This window comes from Eublepharis macularius, chromosome 17, assembly GCF_028583425.1.
Source record: "Eublepharis macularius isolate TG4126 chromosome 17, MPM_Emac_v1.0, whole genome shotgun sequence".
NCBI lineage: Eukaryota > Metazoa > Chordata > Lepidosauria > Squamata > Eublepharidae > Eublepharis > Eublepharis macularius.
In genome coordinates this window covers 4,208,162-4,228,695 of record NC_072806.1, presented here as the reverse complement: position 1 = coordinate 4,228,695, position 20,534 = coordinate 4,208,162, and the positions used below count along the sequence as shown (strand labels likewise).

Genomic DNA, 20,534 nt, shown 5'->3' with positions numbered 1-20,534 from the left:
TGGAAAAAGATCTCCAAAACAGAACAGAGAGCTCTGTTTAGAGAGATTTGCTGACACATCCATCATGTCGTGGCCATTTTGTGCAAGCCACCATCAATATCTTGAAGAGGCTTGTTTTGAACAAGCTCGTTTACCATTCATCCCAAAGCATCTATCTTCCTAGAAATTAAGGAGGGGGGAAATCAATGCCTGCGCTGCTCAAGAAAATATTTATGCAAGCGGGTACTGCCGGAACCACCAACATATTGTTGACAAGGGATTCGCAGGTTGGAGGGGGCTCCCTTTCCCACCTTACTTGTCAGCCAGACCGTTCGGTTTATGGACAGCCTACTGGTTTGGAGCTGCAAAATTACTGTGCTCGATTAGAACATCTGTCCTGCAGCAGCTCCAGCCGGAACAAGAGGCTGGATTTATCACCCTTTGGGTCTTTACGGCAAATTGATCCGTCTCCCTCTCAAAATGTAATGGTGATGTTTTTATTTTGAGCCAGTATTTTCTCTCCAAAAGTCGTCAAGCAAAATGTTAACTGCTTTGAGTGCTTATGCGTGCACAGACATTTAAAGTGCTTTACGGCAGCTCAGCCTCGCGATTCTTTTCTCCGCCTCAGCCTGGTTCAGTTCCACAGTAGTACCTCTTTGAATTTATACACTGCTCCAGATCATTGAAAGCACTTTGTAGATGTTGGGTTAACTTGGATGCCACACTGTAAGGGAGCTTAACTATTGTGTGACATGGGCAAGACATGGTTTGTCACTGGGCAGCAGACATGAACTAGAGCTCATGGTCTATGGCAAGTTGACTAAAGGCAGTTTGGCAAATGTCTGAACTGCTGAGCCATAGTTATGAGCGTTGCTCTGCCTCCAGATGCAGCTGTAGCACAGACCTAAGAGTGAACCTGGATGGAGAACAAAAGCAAGAGACTGGAGATTCTAGCCACAAGGTATTTTTTTACATGTGTACACTGCTCAAAGTCCCTTCCAGGTGTCTTCTATAATCAATAGCCAGCAAACCCTGAGGGGAATATTTCCAACAGTTTCTTGGACTGGACACAGAAAATGGTCTCTTCTCTCTCTCAACAAATGTGCAGAGCCAACACCTTGTACCTAAGGCTGCATATCCTGCTGTGCCAACTAATCCTTTTTCTAGAGGGTTAGATGGGGGTAGTTAAGATTTCTAATACTTCGGTTGTTCAGCTGATACAATAAAGAAAAGCCTGTCAAAGCAGAATATTAACGAGGGCTGTGGCTCACACAACGGTCTTCAAAGGCTCATCTATTAGGAGCCGACAGTGTACAATTCATCTGACTTCTGCTATTATCAGCAACAGATTTTTAACTTTAAATGCAACTAAGCTGAAAGTGAATCCATTTGGGGGGGGAAAGAGCCTCATTTGAATGATTCTTCAAATCCTGGTTTATAGGATCAGGAATGTGCCACTGCATCTTCAGGCACCAACTCTGTCCACTTTGAACCACCGTTTGCATTAACTAGGCAGCCATTTTTCATAAGTCATAGACTGACTGTATTAGCCATCATTTGCCAGATTTTGATGTCCTTGCAAACTATGGTTAGAGGAACCCCAGAAATGAAGGTAAAGGAACAAAATGATCCCACGGCATGCTCCTGCTCCTTCAAGCCATTGGAGGAATTCACAGTAACTGGCATTACTGACCACTGAAGTCTTCGAAGACTTGCTGATGCGTGCAGTCATATTTGAGGGGGAGATGATGCCAAGGGGGGATGCACAACGATAGCCAACGTTTGTCGGCTGACAGCAGGCTGGGCTGTTCATGCCAAGCAGGGCTGTCAGAAACAGCCACCAGGCCACATTGGGAAAAGAAATGTCCAGTAATGCAGCCTCCCTCTGAAGATTTTTTTTAATTCGGAGAAGCAGGGAAGGTTCTAATCTGACTCTAATTTTCTCTCTCTCCCCGCTTTTCGACCTTGCCCGGTTGTGTCGTTCCTCAAGTCTGCATGCAAACAGCTTCACACACGGTCACGTGCATATCCCAGAGTGGCTCCAACTATCCTCCAAGGCAGCAGCCCGCAACCTTTTTGGCACCAGGGACCAGTTTCATGGAAGACAATTTTTCCACGGACCGGGGTGGGGAAGAGACCCAGAGGCATGATAGGAGTCATCCAGCCAGGCAAGGTGATATTTCTAACGAAAAGTGCAGGGCCAGCCAGGCGAGGCGCAGGCAAGGCGCGACCGCCCCTCCCGAGATGGCGACCGCCTACCTCACCTGCTCCCTGGAGCCGGCTCTGCGCTCGCGCCTGCCACTCACCTCCTGTATGGCCTGGTGGCTAACAGGCCACGGACCGCTACCGGTCCGTGGCCCAGGGGTTGGGGACCCCTGCTCCAAGGAACCTTTCTCTAAAGGAAGAACTCCTCAGGCTGGAGGAAGCCTTCAAACTTTACTCAGTGGAGTGGTAGTACAGCGGTAGGGTCCACCCCATGTTGCTGCTCCATGGGAAACCTGGAGCATTGAGTGGGGTGGTGGATATTAATCCCAACACTGGCATTAAAAGAATAAAAACAAGTTACTTCTACTGCTTTCCTAAAAACCACACACAGAGAAGCATCAATAGAATAAAGCAACAGCTCTTCCAGACTTATTCTTCTCAGATCGAGGTAGAATTAGAGGGAAATTGCCCACACAGGGCCTGTGGATAAAAAGAAGGACATCCTATTGCATGTGGGAGCATTTAACCCATCAAGGTCTATACCGATGTAGGGCAGGGAGGCTTCCCCCCCCCTCAGCATCCCCTCTCTCCAATGCTTCACACAAGCGTCTCTCTTCTGGTCATTCCCCCAGGCAGCCTAGCCTCACAGTGAGAAAACCTCTGAAGAAGGATGCAACTTCCGTAGCAGAATCCTGGGGGACTGCATTTAAGAGCAAGAAAAGCACAAACCGGGGCTCTCCCATCAGTCACTTGAAAGTGCTTCCCCCTCTCCACTCCACACATATGAAAAGCCGGGGGAGAAGAAATGTAGGATGAAATCACTCCAAGGACAGCATAGCACACTAAATGCTTGGGTGATAAAAACCTGCCATTTAAATAAAAGGAGGAGGGGAGATATATCGAAATGAATCACAAACTCTGAAGAGATACAAAGGATATCTGGAATGCGCAAAGCCTGGAAAGGAAGTTAAAGTTTAAGAAGGATATACAGGCCCGCCCCATTATCCAGAAATGGGCCCTGAGAAATGAGGTAGCCGGGAGACAGCGTTGAGACTCAGAACAGTCTTGTTTGATGGGTCTACGGCTTGCTGGGCTACCAGGATATTAAACACCATTATCTTGCCTGACAAAGAAACGGGCACACTAGGAGTGATTCTGCACACGTTGGATAATGCACTTCCAATCCCCTTTATAGATCATTTGGAACGGATTTTTTTGTGGGCTGAACAAAAAATCCACCTCAAATGATTGATAAAGTGCATTGAAAGTGCATTATCCAACGTGTGCGGAATCAGCCTAGATGCAAAATAAAGACTCTTAACAAGTGGGGGAAAGGGGCTCCAATGTAGGGCACAGAAAGCCATCCTTAAAACCCTGAGCCTTTGACCACAACCAACACACTCTCAAACTTTTCTAGTGTCGGCTTTAAGACAGTTCTGCACCTGAAGGGAAAGGTCAAGACACCACCCGACTCTGCTCGTTTCTTTTAAATGAAATGCAGAGGCAGGAAATGGCACTTCCTGCGGCTGCTATGCAAAGCAACTATGTGCTTCACGTTGCTTCATAGCAAATCCAGCTCTGAACTTCCATCTACAGTCCTATGGACTAGGAGCTTTGCAAAATAATTAAGCATGCCAAGCTTGGGTAGGAACACTGAGTTAAGCAGCTGGAGCTTGGCCAATAAGTGAGATCTGTAACCATGTGCACCCATCCAAAATATTCTTACGATTCCACAGAAATCAAAACAGGGATATCTGCCCAAAGCAACAGTGCCTGTTTAAAGCTTCAGCAGAGAGACACCCGGCAATGGTCGAGCAAGCTCTCACTGCCAAAGCAGGGCAAGATGAGTCAGCTATAGATGTTTCGAAACACTGATGCCAAAAAAGGATCTTCCCCTTTAACTGCACTCGCACAACTTGCTCAGCTGGTACTTCTTGTGCAAGAACAGGCATTAGGACATGTAGCAATCCAAGTCAGTCTTTAAAAAAGAAGACACCCCCCCCCCCCAGACGGTGTAGGACAATATAAAACTTGCACATATTGCAAAAACAAACAGAATTCTAGAGAATACCACACCCCAGATTTACCTAGAAATTTAAAACGAATATTCGATGCGAAATATGCTTGGATAGGACTCACTCGACACAACAGGATATGCTGCAGAGGAGGAACAGTTTGTATTTCCTTGGTTTCCCTTCTAACCAGCTCTTACAGCCTCTCCCTAATACAAAATTTTGGACTCTTTCAGGAATGTATGTTTCTCCACCCACCTATTTTTTTAAAACTAGGCTTTGCCTTGGCTGCTAAATATACAAACAACTTTTCCGTCACCAACATTGTCAAGTATGGCATTCCCTTCCCATCTCAGGAACTGCACAAATTCCTCCAGTTCTTGATGGAGAGGACAGAGATTATTTAAAGCATGCTTTGATGAAACTTGTGCTAAAGAACACCTCTAATCAAGCGTTATCCACTGGTGGAGGCAAGAAAGCAGAATTTTTAAATGCGCACCATCTCCAGGGCATACTTCTCGCTTTGGAGAATGTGCGCTCCGACTTTTGATCAGTTATGTAGTAAGCTCCGAGGCACATAGGCAAAAGGAATAAAGCTTGAGAACACAGATACCTTCACCGTCCTAATATTATATTTTGAACTTCACTCTGACAAGGATAAAGAAAACTAAGGTATTTCCATAACATAATCAAAACTAAAGTTTGGTACGTATGTAATACATATCCTCTCTAATTGTAGGCAAAAGGACTTTATTTCCCCGCCCCACTGCAATTCAAGATCTAAAATCTGTCTCTTAACATAGTTGCCAGAAAGCAAGACAAGGTGTTGATAAGACAGAATTTTGGGTTGTAGGATTTCCTACTCCCCCCCCCCCACACACACACACACACTCTTGAAGCACTGTGGAATTGAATGGGCAATTGGCAATGGCAGCTGGAAACGTATCTACGCACACAACATGCAGTCTGTATTTTCTACTATCTACATATCCACCGTATTTTATCTACTTCATACACCGTATTTAGTTCTTTACAAAATAAACTCCCATTAGAGCCAGTTAATAGTATGTTGCTTCATATGCTCCCTTTTCCTTTTAAGCTACAATACAGAAATAAGAAGGGCGGTGCGGGGTGGGGAGCACAGCATGCATGCACACAGTTACTTTGTGGTTTGTAACCCATCTCAGCTGTGAGCTGACTAGGCAATCCTAGGCAAGCTCTTAGTGAACTCCCTCCCTAGCTGTAACACGGGATGATCCCTGACCTACATTGCAGGATTATACAATGAATATAAAAGTAGTCTGGATATTCCGCAAATGCTTTGTAAAAGCTATTATTATTGCCGCATGTGTGCACTAATGCACGGAGCCATGTGAGAACAGTTTCCTAATCTTTTGGAAGAGATCAAGACTCCTTCTGCCCTAAATAAGACATCCCACAAGTAGCCCTCCATATGTGAGAGCTCTAGACACTAAACACCTCCAAAATAGATTCCTACCCCCATAACCAAGCCTTTGCTTTGGGGGTGGGCAGGTGGGTTGGCAAACTAAGGGGGCCTGCCCCTCCAAAGCCATCTCCACAGTTTCACAGAAGCCCAAGGAACCCCACTCAAATAAAATGAGAAAATCAAGATGCTCTCCCACAATGAGCTCCTACCTAAGTGAAAACTAAGACTCTTCGTTTATCTTAGTAGTGATGGGGGTGGGGGGTGGGATTGGGAATAGGTTTCCTTCTGAGTTTTAGAGGGAGTATATCCCCCAAATACCATGCCAGATCAGTATCCTGCAAGAATACTAACCTCTCCCACATGAGTGACCCAATACACACACACACACACACACACAGAGGAACTCACTTAATACATGGGAAGCAAACCTCAAAAAGCAAAAAACAGCCATCAGAGTGCTGCCAATTTGCTAGTATACCTGACTACCTTTCCTGTCCTAAACAAAGTGCTCGTTTCACTGTACACAGTGACAATAAGACTTTGCCACACAGTCTGCAAAGGAAACAAGTCTGGCACAAAAAACTGTTTCTACCACCTTTTTGAAGTTTACTTCCTTTTTAGGAAGTTGGGGGGGCAAGATCAGTGTTGCCCCCCATTTTCTATCAGACCAAAGTTGCCCCCACAGAAATCCAGGAAGCATTTGCCCTAAACAGCTCTCCTATAAACAGTGCCGTGGGTTTTCCGGGAAAATGTCAATTGGAAAAATTCCCAATGCAAATGTAACTTATTAATTTAAAGACAGTTAGCAAAACTTCAATAACGTTAGCAAACAAAGACAAATACACTATGCACAGTGGGAAGGTCGCCTGAGCTTCATATCCCACATTTAGCCCAGCTAATGCAACTGATTTCCAGCACAATAAACCTGACAACTATAGATAGACTATATTTACATATTTTCAGATAGGTAGCTATATTGGTCTGTAGTAGAACAACAGTATTTGAGTTCAATGGCATCTTAGACACCAACAAGATTTTCAGAGGCGAAGCAGAATATAAATCTAACTGCCAGGGAGGGCGGAATATAAAACTAAAGCTAATAATAAATCAAAGCTCCCTTCTTCAGATACCTTTCAAAAACTTATGGAAAATTTCCTGCCCTGCATATATAACAGGATTTGGGTCTAGTGGCACTGTAGAGACCAAGAAGATTTTCAGGGTAAAAGCTTTTGAGACTCAAGTCCCAAAAGACTCAAAGACTTGAGAGTCAAAGGCTCAAATCCTGCTATATTAACATATGTAGGGGAGGAAATTTTCCACAAGTCTTGGGTGGGTAGCCTTGTTAGTCTGCAGTGAAAAGCAAGATCCTTGTCCAATACCACCTTAAAGACCAACTACATTTCCTCCAAGCTATGAGTTTTCGGGAGTTGAAGCTCATATCTGACCAAGGAAGCTTTACCTCTCAAAAGCTCATACCCTGGAAATCTAATTGGTCCCTAAATTTTCCACAGGAAAAATAATAGCATATTCTACCCCATATTAACACATGTGAATAAATACATCAATCAATACCAGGGTAAAGACATTCTTAGCTAGTTTCAGGTGGGTTGCTATGTTGGTCTGCAGTTGAAGAGCAAGATCCAGGTCCTATTGCACCTCAAAAAGACCAACTGGCTGCCCAAGATATGAACTTTCAAGAGTCAAAGTTCTAGGTGGGAGACTTACAGTGCAATCCTATGAGGAGCTGCTCCAGTCTAAACCCATTGGTGTAGTGGTTAAGAGCGGCGGGACTCTAATCTGGAGAACCGGGTTTGATTCCCCACTCCTCCACGTGAAGCCAGCTGGACAAGCTTGGGTCAGTCACAGTTCTCCGGAGCACGCTCAGCCCCACCCACCTCACAGGGTGTTTGTTTGGGGATAATAATGACATACTTTGTAAACCATCTGAGTGGGTATTAAGTTGTTCTGAAGGGCAGTATATAAATCAAATATTGTTATTATTATTGACTTCAGTGGGCTTAGAGTGGAGTAAGCCTGCGTGCGAAAGGCATACAGTGAAGACCATAGATAGATAGATAGATAGATAGATAGATAGATAGATAGATAGATAGATAGATAGATAGATAGATAGATAGATAGATAGATAGATAGATAGATAGATAGATAGATAGATAGATGGTACCTCCTGATTCATCTAGTCCAACCCTTGCACAATTCAGGAAATTCGAAACTACCCCCTCCCTGACTGCCTGAGTGACCCCTACCTAGAAGATGGCAAAACACCATACAGAGATAGATAAAACGTCTCTCCCCCCAGTAAAGTGTGGGAGCCGAAGTAACTAGGACAGCTAGAGTGCAGAGAGCACCAGCTTCCCCCCCCCCCCCAATATATGGGAGCTCAAAGATACCTCCCTCAAAGTATGGGAGACAATTCACTCTAACTTGGCACTTCAGAGCCCCCTCCCATCAAAATGTGCAAAAGCTCAATTCCCCCCTCCCATAACAAGGTTAGGGAAACCCCCAAATAGGAACCCTCATGTAATTCATAACCCCCCCTGTGAAGAGCTTGGCGGCCTCCCCCCCCCCCCCGGGGACACAGCCCCTTCCTCCCCCCCAGGCCCCACCCTGAGGAACAAAGGGGTCTCCCACCCTTCCCCTCAGGGGCTCCCTACTCTGAGGGAGGGGAAGAGAGAGGCCAGATAAGCGCCCCCCACCCTCACCTGAGAGAGGAAACTAAACAGCCGCTGCCGACACCCGACCGCAGCCGGCTCCCTTTCGTACCCCCCGCCCTGAGGCGGCGCCCTGCCCCGCGCCCTCCCGCGCCTCTCTGGGATTTGTAGTCCCACAGTCCCCCCTCCGGCCCGTCCGCGACGCTGGAGCTCTCTGTCCTTAAAAAACTACAACTCCCATCGAACAAAGCGCCTCGCCTCACCTCCTCGTACAGGTAAACCGCCGTCCCCCTCCCGGCGCCGCCGCCTTTCGCCATCTGCCCCGATGCTTCTTGGGAAATGGAGTCCATAGCTGGATGGAGAAGCTGGGGTAGCAATGGGAGCGGGGACTACATTTCCCAGAGACCCTTGGTGGGCGGGGAGCCATTTTGAACGTTGCTAAGCGACGGAGACGCCCCTGGAAGAGGTGGCCGAGTGAAGAAGGGAGGGATCAGGTGAGGAGGGCGAAGTTATTTGGGGGAGAAAAATGGGTGCCTCTAAATTTTGAGGAGCCTTTTAAATTCACAATGTATGTATATATATAAATATAAATAAATATAATACACAACATTATAATATTGTAATACAATGTAACATAATAATGTAATATAATAATAAAAGAGCAATAAATTAATATCGTGATTATATTATATTATATCATATTATAATAATATAATATAATATGCAATATAATATGCAATGATATCGGTGCAAAAATCTAATACGCTATTATATTGTTAACATGTCAATCATAATGCAGAATATTATATATTTTATTGCATTTTTATTTTATTTATGTAACCATGCTGGCTCTCTTTTCTGTACTCCCTCTGTCAACACAGATTTGTTTCTTCATTTATTTACATTATTTATAGTCCACCTTTCTCACTGAGACCCAAGGTGGATTACACAGTGTGAGTCAGTACAGTCCATTTCAAGGCCATTTCCATAAATAAAGAGGGTATATAAATGCAAAATTGCAAAGATTTAAAACCAACAGAAATCCAATACATAGCTGAAGAAATGCTGAAACAGAGCCTAAACATTTCTAAGACTGAAATATTAAACTGATATTTGGCTGGCCTCAGCTAGGGCCAGGGCCTTTTCTGCCCTGGCCCCGGCCTGGTGGAACACTCTTCCACTGGAGATCCAGGCCCTGTGAGACCTATTGCAGTTCCACAGGGCCTGCAAGATGGAGATGTTCCACCGGGCCTTTGATTAGGGGCCAGCTTTGTGTCCCCCTTTCTGACCACCTTGCCCTCCTTCTGCAGCCACCCCGAATTTACACCATGGCAGTGCCTGTGGCTTGTAGTGATTTTATTGTAGCCTGGTTTGATCAGTGGCGCCTGAATTTTTTTTATCTGGATTACGTGGTTTTAATGTTTTTATTGTATTAATTGATATAATGTGGGAAGCTACCCTGAGCCTGCTTGCGGGAAGGGCAGGGTATAAGTCATATAAATAAATAAAATAGAGCTACCTAGTAGGATCATACTTCAAGCAACAGAAAGTACATAGTAGCACATAGTAGTAAAGTATATGGTCCCTATCTCTTTTCTGATGCATATTGTTGAGACCACTCCCATACAGTGTAGCCCTCCTATCTGGGCAAAAAGCCCTCTTGAATAATTCAGTTTTGCAGCATTTACAGAAAGCTAGGAGAGTGAGAGCTTTCCTGACCTCTTCAGGTAGAGGGTTCCATAGGGTGGGGGCCACCACTGAGAACACAAATGTACAGGCAGCTGTATTAAAAATCAGTATGCAAAAATCTTATTGCTAATAATCAACTCTGGGTTTTTTTCAGACTGGCAAGAGAATTAATAGACATTAATATGATTTGCTTTTTTATTTTGGTTTGATGAAATCACCCTCAAGTATAATTTATAATAGAAAAGTGGAATACAAATTCAATTATTATTAATAACAACTTTTTTTCTGCCAAGATTGTCTAGGTAATTGGAAGCCATTACCTTACCTGATTTAATAATGGGAAACCATTCTACAAAAATAAACGGTGGTATTTTATTCAGAATATGAAATAGCTTCTTTGATTCCCATTACAAAAATTGTGATTATCATATCTGTGAGAATTTTTTTTATTGTATCCATTGGGCATGGAATGCAGATCTAATTTCCTTTAAGCACTTACGTAGGTGGGAGGAAAAATCAAATATTGAACATACTTTAAAACGTACAATGCCTCAAATCAGCCTCTGATGCTCAACGACCATGCGTTGTGTCTCCTCTAGGGTCTATGTCTAAACAAGCAAACAACAATTACTTATTATTTTCTTTATTTATACTCTGCCTTTCTCCCCAATGGGGAGCCAAAGCGGCTGACATCAGTTTCCTGTGCTCCATTTTATTCTCACACCAACCCTGTGAGGTAGATTAGGCTGAGAGAGCATGACTGGCCCAAGGCCATCCAGCATGCTTCCATAACAGGGCAGAGATTTGAATCTGGGTCTCCCAGATCCTGGTCTGACCCTCTTACCACTATACTGCACTGGCTGTATACCAGTTTCTAAAAAGCCATAATGGAGAGAGCCCCCATGCTGGAAATCCTATTCTTTGTAGCTTCTTGTAGAAGTTCAGAGAGCGCAGGGGCAACTGAAGCCATCAAAAGTTTGGAGAATCTTATGAGAAAAGGCTGAAATGGTCAGCATTTTCTACTTCAGATGACAAAACAGGGTGACATTAAAGAGGCTTAAAAAATTGTAGAGGAAGTAGACAGTGAGTTTTTTCCCCCTTCCCTTCTTCCACAATGCTAAAAATTGCAGGTTACTAAAGGAGCAAGATTCAGGTCCAGCAGGACCTTTTGAGAGCTCATACCCTAGAAATCTCGTTGGTCTTTAAGGTGCTATTGGATCTTAATCTTGATCTTCTACTACAGACCAACATGGCAACCCACCTAAAACAGATTACTAAATGAAGCTGACGGGCAGTAGGTTTCAAGACAGACAAAATAAAGGCCCTCTGTTCTCCGTTCACAATTGAGTTGTCAAATTCACCGCCCCAAGAAGCAGTGATGGCCACTAACTTAGATGGTTTTAAGAGAGGAGTGGGCATATTCCTAGAACAGAGGCCGTGGCTTCTACAAGTATTGGGCGTGATGGCTAAAATCTCAGTGAAAAGAGACGATACGCTTATGGGCTCCGGTAGCCGAAGTGACCTGAATGGCCCAGATTAGCCCAAACTTTCGCAGAAGCTAAGCTACGTAGCGTTGGCCATGGGAAAACCATGGATGGGAAACCACCAAGAAAGACCACGGTTACTGCACAGCAAAATGCCATGGCAAACCACCTCTCCTTGTCTCTTTGTCTTGAAAATAACAACAACAACAACAACAACAACAACATTCGATTTATATACCACCCTTCAGGACAACTTAATGCCCACTCAGAGTGGTTTACAAAGTGTGTTATTATTATCCCCACAACAAAACACCCTGTGAGGTGGGTGGGGCTGAGAGAGCTCTGGAAGAGCTGCGACTAGCCCAAAGTCACCCAGCTAGCTTCAAGCGGAGGAGGTGGGGAATCAAACCCGGATCTCCAGATTAGAGTCCTGCTGCTCTTAACCACTACACCAAACTGGCTTTACGTGAGGCTCAACCTGGCTCAACCCCTTGAGGGGTTGCCCTAAGTCAGTTGCAACTTGATGGTGCTTAATTATCGTTATCACTAGTTGTTGGGGGATAATGGTGGAGAAAGTGGTCTGCTGGAGGTAGTTTAGCTGAAGCAGTGTAAGAGATCCTGAGAGCCAAGCTACAAGTGACGCCTGACACAGGTTGGACACTTGTCAGCTTCCTTCAAGTTTTGATGGGGAATGTAGGCATCCTGGTCTTGCAGCTGTAATGGAGAGCCAAGCTGTAAAACCAGGATGCCTACATTTCCCATCAAAACTTGAGGGAAGCTGACAAGTGTCCAACCTGTGCAAGGCATCACTTGTAGCTTGGCTCTTAGTATGTAAAAGGGTTTTCCTAGTACACAATAACCCCGGTGTCCTATTCCTTTCCACAAAATATTGGCAGTTTTGCTCAATTGAACTACATGGTTACAAATCCCATACAGGTAGCCAGGTTCATCTGAATTAAATTTCATCAGGAAGTTTGATACTATCTAATTAGGCCTCAGTCATAATAATGATTTCCTGCCTCGTTACAAGTGTGAAATTAACTTTGCAAGTCTAGGATGATTGTATTCTCACCCACTGCTAATATTATACATGGTCAATGTGCTTCTCTTGTATATATTTCCACAGAAGTGTCACAGCTTGTACCTCTGGTGCTTCATTCCCTTTTAACTCCACTGTTCATATTCCCTCCCCCGTTTATATATCTCTGCCAACTGAGGATGCACTTCACACATCCGATGAAGCAGTCTCTAATCCATGAAATATTATGACATAATAAAGCTGTTAGTCTTTAGGGTGATACAACATTCCCCCCTCCTCACCCCATTGAACAAAGTGAGATTTCTTTCTGAGCAAATGTGCAAATAACCACAGGAAGGACACGCAACCTTCTTGCAGTTTGCCTATTAATAGATAAAAATTCTGCCGAATGGTTTGGCTTTGTGCCAAAAGCATGTCTGTTCCCCACACTCCCTCCTTTAAAGAATGCTAAAAGGCATCCCCAACATGAAAACCCGATCTGATCTTCGTTAGTCGAGAGGGGAAAGAAAGTCACAACTGCTCTTTGATATCCCTGAAGAATCAAAGAGAGCTTTGATTTTGAGAGAGACCTTTGATTTTTGTACCGTGGGGAGGGGGTGGAGGGAAAGACTAGGGAGGCCCCCCCTGCTTTCTGCTAACGTGACTTTTTTCTGGAAGGCAAAAGATATTAAAACATTACCACGATGTGCAGCTTTTTACATTGTTATTCTCCTACCCAGCTGTTTGCAGCCTCCATTTCGTTCTCTTTGTTTGCAAGTTGAAGGCAAGGCAGCCATGGGCATGCAGGCAGAGATGACCTCAAAGCTGCGATTGGCAGGCCAGCCGGGCTTTCAGATGGATGCCCCTTTTCTTTTTTTCTTTGAAAGACAACGCCTCTTGTTCCACAACATGGCAGCTCCATAGAGTATAATGGATGTCCCTTCTTTTACCGTTTGACAGCTACATTCCACAGACACCACACAGCTCCAGAATCCACTTTATTTTTCAAAGTGTTGATTGGAGATGCCTTTTTGTTCTTGTTGTTAAGGCAAGGGAAGTAAGCAAAAGGGAAAAAACAAGACTGGATTCTTAAAGAGCTTAGGAATGCCTCTCTCGGTCAGGACTGGTACCCTCTTAAACTCAAGCAGACAATTCATCAAGTGGTGGAGTTTCCTGTTGTCATGTGTATGGGAGAAAAGGCTAGGTTGCAGGGCAAGTGACCAGAAGCCAAGGGCCAGGCTACTTTCTGGTAGGCATGGGTACTCTTGGTTTTAGCTCCAGGCCACGTCCCCACCAGGTGATGTTCCCTGCCATAAGATAATCTCTTCCAACCTGACCTTACAGGGCCCTTCCCCACCATTTCCCAATCTCCACCTTTTTAGGAACTAAGATTCTGGAGACCCGATAGTCCTAAAATGGGGTTGCACCAAGGCAGGCAGCTGATATAATTATTACTGTTGTTGTTGTTGTTGTTAAAGAGCCAGCCCAAAGTCATCAGCTTTATAGGACCTGCTTGGAAGTTAGATGCAGTACCACCCTCCGACCATCTGCAGCAGCGGTGCAGCACTGCAGTGGTTCCCCTCACCTGCAGTCTACCATAGGGGTGCAGGGAGTAAAATCCCTACTTCCATTCTCCTTGACTCCTGTAAGGGAGCAGAGAAATTACAAATGGGCAGAATTTTTTTGTGGGGGGAGGGGGAGGACTAAACTACATCGAGGGATGGGACAGGGATAAGAGCAGAACAGCCCAACTTAAATACAGGTTACCTAATCTGAGTGCCGGAGAGTGCTGTCAAGTCATGACTTCTGGCGACCCCTGGTGGAGTTTCATGGCATGAGACAAATAGAGGTGGTTTGCCATTGCCCTCCTCTGCAATCTTGGTCTTTGTTGGAGGTCTGCCATTCAATTACTAACCAAGACTGACCCTGCTTAGCTTCTGAGATCTGACCAGGTCAGGCTTGTCTGAGCTATCTGGGTCAGGGCGCATAATCTGAATAATGCTCTGTAAATGCATGTATAAAACAAACCCATTACACATTTAAGTACCAGGAACTTGTCAGTGACACCAGTTTCTTTGCGCTCATTGATGAGAACAAGTGAGCTTTCGAGAATCAAAGCTCTCTTCTTCTAAAGAAGGGAGCTTTGACTCTCGAAAGCTTATACCCTGAAAATCTTGTTAGTCTCTAAGGTGCCACTGGACTCAGATCCTGGGAACAAGTTGGCAGCTTGCTGAGCAATAGGGTAGAATCCTCCCAGCCTGCCTGTTTTTTTCCCCTATCTCTTTAAATACCAACACTAGAAATGTGTTTTCATGACATTTAACATTCAGAAAAAGGGCTTGGATTATCACTGATAGAGACAGTGCAGCCCCCCCCCCCCATCCCACTATAGTTCTACTTTCACACCTGTGCAGATCTGGGAATGTAGCAAAACATTTGCAGGAGGCACTTAAGATCTCGGGAGAGCGCCCAACGACAGCCTTACATGGATATTTTAATAAACTTGGTTATTGGTCTTGTGTGCTTCGGAGCAAAATTTTAATTATCCGTGTAACAATGCTGGGACAGCATTAAGCGCTTTCCCGCCGGTCTTTTTGAAAAACAGCAGTGGTTTATTCCCACACTGAGCGCTAAAGTATTCTACTTCTGTACTAGTCACATAACAATTTCAGAAGGACTGAAATAACTGTGATCACAATAGGTAGCCCTCCCTCCCTTCAAAAAACCTCATCACGTCTTTTGAAGGATGAAACGGGGGCCATCAGAAGTATAATCGACGAAACTTTCTTCAAAAATCAACGTCAACATAATTTTGTAAATGTGGATTCATTTCCAGACTAAAAGCTCTTGTAGTAGGGGGCTCAGAGACTTTTTAACATTTTGGGGATGGGGGAGTCTTACCTGTCTATTATTTAAAAATAGTACATGCAGCATAAACCCAAGAGTAAAGACAGAACAAACAAAACATGACATTGTGAAACTAATCTAAATACATTCTAACTACCTGCCACAGCAACCGGCAGCAGCCGAAAACCAAATTAAATCAACATAAATCAGCTATTTAAAAAAATTAACACCCGTCAAGTTTAAATGCTGGTAACATTAAAATCAGTAATGAAACAAAGTCTTCCATCCAAAATGGCGAGTAATTGGGCCATCAGTTATGTATTGAACACCAACGTAAACCAAGAGAGGCAAACCTTCAAAACCAACAGTGGAAAGCATGGAACCGAAACTAATTGACACAAATACAAACCTATATTAAAATTAGAGGACATTTGTTTATCCCTAATTCATAGCAGCAGTGCTGAGTCGACCTTCTGGGACCAGGATATCGGAAGGACACACACATGAACACACATGAAGTTGCTTTATACTGAATCATACCATGTGTCCAGCAAGCTTAGTATTGTCTACTGAGAGCCAAGCTACAAGTGACGCCTGACACAGGTTGGACACTTGTCAGCTTCCCTCAAGCTTTGATGGGAAATGTAGTCATCCTGGTCTTGCAGCTGTAATGGAGAGCCAAGCTGCAAGACCAGGACGCCTACATTTCCCATCAAAACTTGAGGGAAGCTGACAAGTGTCCAACCTGTGTCAGGCGTCACTTGTAGCTTGGCTCTCAGACAGGCAGCGGAGGGTCTCCAGCAGAGGTTTTTTCATTCCCTACTGCCTTGTCTATTTAGCAAAAGATGCCAGGATTGAACCTGGGACCTTCTGCATGCAAAGCAGAGGGTTTTCCACTGAGCTACAGCCCCTCCCTACTGCCTTCTCCTATGTGAACCTGATCTCAGCCAAAGTCATTACTTTGGGTTCTCCTACCCTCTGATCTGCCCCTGGATAGCCCAGGTGAGCCTGATCTCGTCAGATCTCAGAAGCTAAGCAGGGTCGGCCTTGGTTATTAATCAGATGGGAGACCTTCAGGAAAGACCAGAGCTGTAGAGGCAGGCAATGGCAAACCACTTCTGTTAGTCTATTGCCATGAAAACCCCACCAGGGGTCGCCATAAGTCAACTTTGACTTGAGGGCAGTCTCTACCACCGCCTACTGAACTGAGGCAGTTATCATCTATTGGAGACCCTTTTCAGCGGTTGCACTCTGTATAAAATTTGAAAATAAAAGGTGGACCACTGAACAATTCCTTACACATTTTCCCCTGCTTTGAAAACAAAACCAGGTAATTTGGAACTGCAAAATCCAAGGGTAAAAAAATCTGATGAGAATCTGGGCAGCATCCCTAAATACTTGATTGAGATACCAAGGGAAATTTATTTTTCCTACGGTTTCTTCCTCTTAAATTCCTCTGCAGCGGCTATAAATCCTGATGATCAGTGTTTTGTGTCTAGCCCAGCATCCTCCCAAAAGTTTGAAAAAATTAAAATGTTGAGTTTCTGTGGAAGGGCAAATTGAACTCTGAGGAATGATAAACTGAACTTCTCTGTAATGGAAGGATCACAAGGAAGATGGAGGCAGTGACAAAGAAGAATTGCTGTGCCTTCACAGTGTATCTCGGAGGACCCAGTGACGAAAGGGAGAGCGGTGTCAAAAGCATGCAAGAGGCTTTTGAGAAGTTCAGAAGACGACGACAGGTAAGGGTGAGGCGTTGCGAATTTGCTCCTCGGGGATGGTTGAAGTTAATCAGCTGAACGTTGGCTACTGTTCAGTTGTTCGAGCCAAAATGTTCACTCCGCAGATTTAACTATTGGGATAAGAGAAGAGATGGAATCATGTTTGGTCCCTACTAGCTGGAAAACCTCTTGATAGATTGGCTCCGTAAAAGTCCTTTCACGATAGTCTGGTCCATGAGATGGTGCCGTGAAATATGCTTGAGTGCGCTTCTTTACTCCCCGACTCCATAAGTAGATTCAGTCCAACAGGGAGACACTGTATTTGGGGACATTAATGAGAGAGACACTGCTCTCCTCTCCACTCCCCATACTGAGTGACCCAGCCTCTATTGGCAGGGGTCCTGCAAAGTGGGGTACAGTGCAGGCACCCACTTTGCAGCCTCATAGCGCTCTTCAATATGTAAGGTGCTGCATTTTTTCTGTCTTTCATCTGGCCTTAGGAAATACATGCAAAGCTGGAGGGTGGGCAGTGAGGAGCGGAGGGAGGGGGGCCGAAATTTGCAACTGCTCTCAAACCTCACTCTACAGAACCGTAAGAACGTCTCAAGGGTCTGAGCAAGGCCAGCTGAAAAGACTCAACCACTGCGAACATTCGGTTCCTCCTGCCGCCTGCTCAGTTTTTATCAGGTCATGCACCCTACCTGGATCATTTACAAAGTTATATTTATCTTAATTCCTGTGGAGTCCCCTCCGACTCTGTAGAAAACCCTCGTGTCTGTGGCTTTGATGATTGGTATAAACCACACACTACTAGGTATAGTGATTTGATCTAACATCACGGATTCTTTGGGTCGTTAATTTTTAATTCTTTCGTTCATCCCATTGCCGGTTTTGATATTATGATTTTTTGATGAGTATATGGTAATATTTTATTCTTTAGAAATGAATGTTTCATGATTGTGCACTGTTTTGACATTTTCCACGAAAACCAGATTATAAGTTAGGAAAATAAGTTTAAAACAATTGGTCGATAAAACATCTGACTGAAAATAGAAAACTGCGGATAAAAAAGACAGTGGGTCCAAATATTGCCAAAAGATATTGACAAAACTGTCAAAAGCTGGAGTCAATAATCAAAAAGGTTCCTTAAAGCAGATGCCAAAAGGCCAATAATTTAGACACTTGGCAAGTATTGTATTCTAAAGTTTGAGTTCCCCTGCAGAAAAGACTTTTAGTTGGATTCTATTACTCCTTTCTATCAGGGGTCATTTTGTAGAAAAAGAGCGGGAGGAACTCATTAGCATAACTCATTCGCATATGCCAAGCCCCTTAACAGCACCAGAAATGTGTCATTAGCGTAATTGATTTGCATATGCCACACCCCTGACATCACCTATCCTGGCTGCTTTGGACCCAATCCTGGCCATTCAGGGCTGAAAGTGGGCCCAAAATGGCAAAAGGGGGCTGAAAATGGCCGAAAAGGGGCCCAAAATGGTCAGGATTGAGCTGCTGCTGAACAGGAGAGTGATCCACCACCCGTCAGAGGCCTGATCCGGGCCGTTTTGGACCCAATCCAGGACGAAACGGGCCCAAAATGGCTGAGAATCAGGTGGATGGGGCCACCTGACATGTGACCTCTTTGGGGAACTACCGGAATTGCGTTCCTGTGCATTCTCCCTCAAAATGAGCCCTGCTTTCTATCATAGCTTCCTTCAACAAAAAAAGGTTCCTAGATTTGGAGAAAAGTCCCTCTGATGAAGATGACATCTAGGAGAAATAGTAATTCTTCACTGGAGAAAGTCTTCTCCCTTGAAGGCATATTTAGCAGAGGAGATGGGTCCAACATAGCAGAAGGGAGTCGTAGGTGTCAACCTACGTTCCAACATCCTGGAAACTCTTGTTGGTCTTTAAGGTACTTCTGGACTCAAACCTTGCTCATAGGCTCCAACTCTCTGGCTCTGGTAGCCACCCATCTTTCTGGGGAAGGCGATCTCTGCAGGTGATTTCTACCCACGTCCCACACATCACAATGCTACTTCGGTAATATTAACAGTGCAAACATTCTTAGTATATTTTTGAGTCAAGAGATTAGCAGTTTTCTGTCTGTAGCTGGAAAAGCATCAACTGTTTCTTAATTGACACCTGGGCTGGGGACGCTTGCCCGGTTTCTCTCAGGGGCAGTGAAATTTAAGACAGGCACAACTTCCAAGAACAAGAGAATTGCTTGATGTTGATAAAGCAGCCCTGGGGGAAAAAATTCTAGGTAGTTTTATCTGGAGTCCCAATTGGCCCCTAGTAATCCGTAAACGGGCACTGTTTGAAAAGATGGATATGGAAAGGACCCGTTTATTCCTCCGAGGGGGACGGCACCGCGTGTGTATGTTTGATATTCCATCACCTGGCATTTACACAGACTGCATTTTAAAATCCAAACAAAGCCACCTCTCCATTCATATTTAAAGGAAGAAAGTTTAACATTCTTCTTTGATGCCTCCCAAGTGGTAAGAACTGCCGTCTCGATGCTGAAACATTCTCCACGGCACATCGTCATTCAAGGCATTATTAAAATTAATGATTGTTCCCCCCCCATATAGATTTGTGTAGCCGCCTGCAGATTAACGCCCCTCGCACAAATTGTATTGCCTTGGCGTCGTACGTATGGATTTAATTGTGTGCCTTGGTAACAGCCTGAGCTGCTAATTAAGCCTGATGGAGATTATTCCTCTATTAGATTTTCCTTTGTGGCGTTTGATCTTTTTTTTGTGTTCTTTTTTAAAAAGCAGTTTAACCATTGCTATAGTGCTAGCTTTTGAGGGCTTTAATTACAATCAGGTGGTGCATAAAGAATCTGGAAGGTTAAGAGGGTGATAGCAAAGCATATAAAGGTTACCAAAGCTTGAACGGGGACTTTGTTCAGCCACTGGAAACAGATGAACATGTGAAGCCGCCATATAAATGTTAAAACTGTCCATCGAGGGAAAACCCTTTGCCAACGCTTGAGATCCTATTAATGGGAGATGCCAGGCATAGAGCCTGGCAGCTGCTGCAGGCCACTGAACTACGGTCCCTCCCTGAAGGAAGGTGGAACCACAGATGCCACTCTGGGCTCCGCGCAGGAAAGGGCAAGATAACGATATATTAGCTAGAAGAATGGCAGATGACCGACATCGGGGAGCTGGCTGGGTTCAGCCTTATGTGGGAGCTGCAGGGAAGCTCTTTGCAGGAGCGGCCTTGTCATGTTAAGATACCAGGGTGGAAACTGCCAGCACAGTAGAGAGATGGTTTGGCAGCACGAGAGCTTCTGGTACGTCTGTCAGAGACCTGCACTTGTCCTTGGAGCCACGCGCTCCTCTGGTGCTTGGAGACCTCTTGGCAGACCCTGGCCTCATAGCTGAGGCCAGCTGTCCTTCGTCTTGGTCCAGCACTCTAATGACATCACGTTGGCTTCCAGGCTGAGCTCATA

General features: G+C 44.7%; 1 protein-coding gene across 1 annotated transcript in view; it reads right to left on the bottom strand.

The window, feature by feature from the left end:
• The window catches only part of C17H1orf159 (chromosome 17 C1orf159 homolog), a 28,454-nt gene extending 20,053 nt beyond the window's left edge, over positions 1-8,401 (bottom strand). Inside the window, exon 1 of the mRNA XM_055001646.1 lies at positions 8,364-8,401. The gene's annotated coding sequence lies outside the window, so the exon portion shown is untranslated. The remainder of the gene's footprint in view (positions 1-8,363) is intronic.
• Between the last annotated feature and the right edge of the window lie 12,133 nt (positions 8,402-20,534).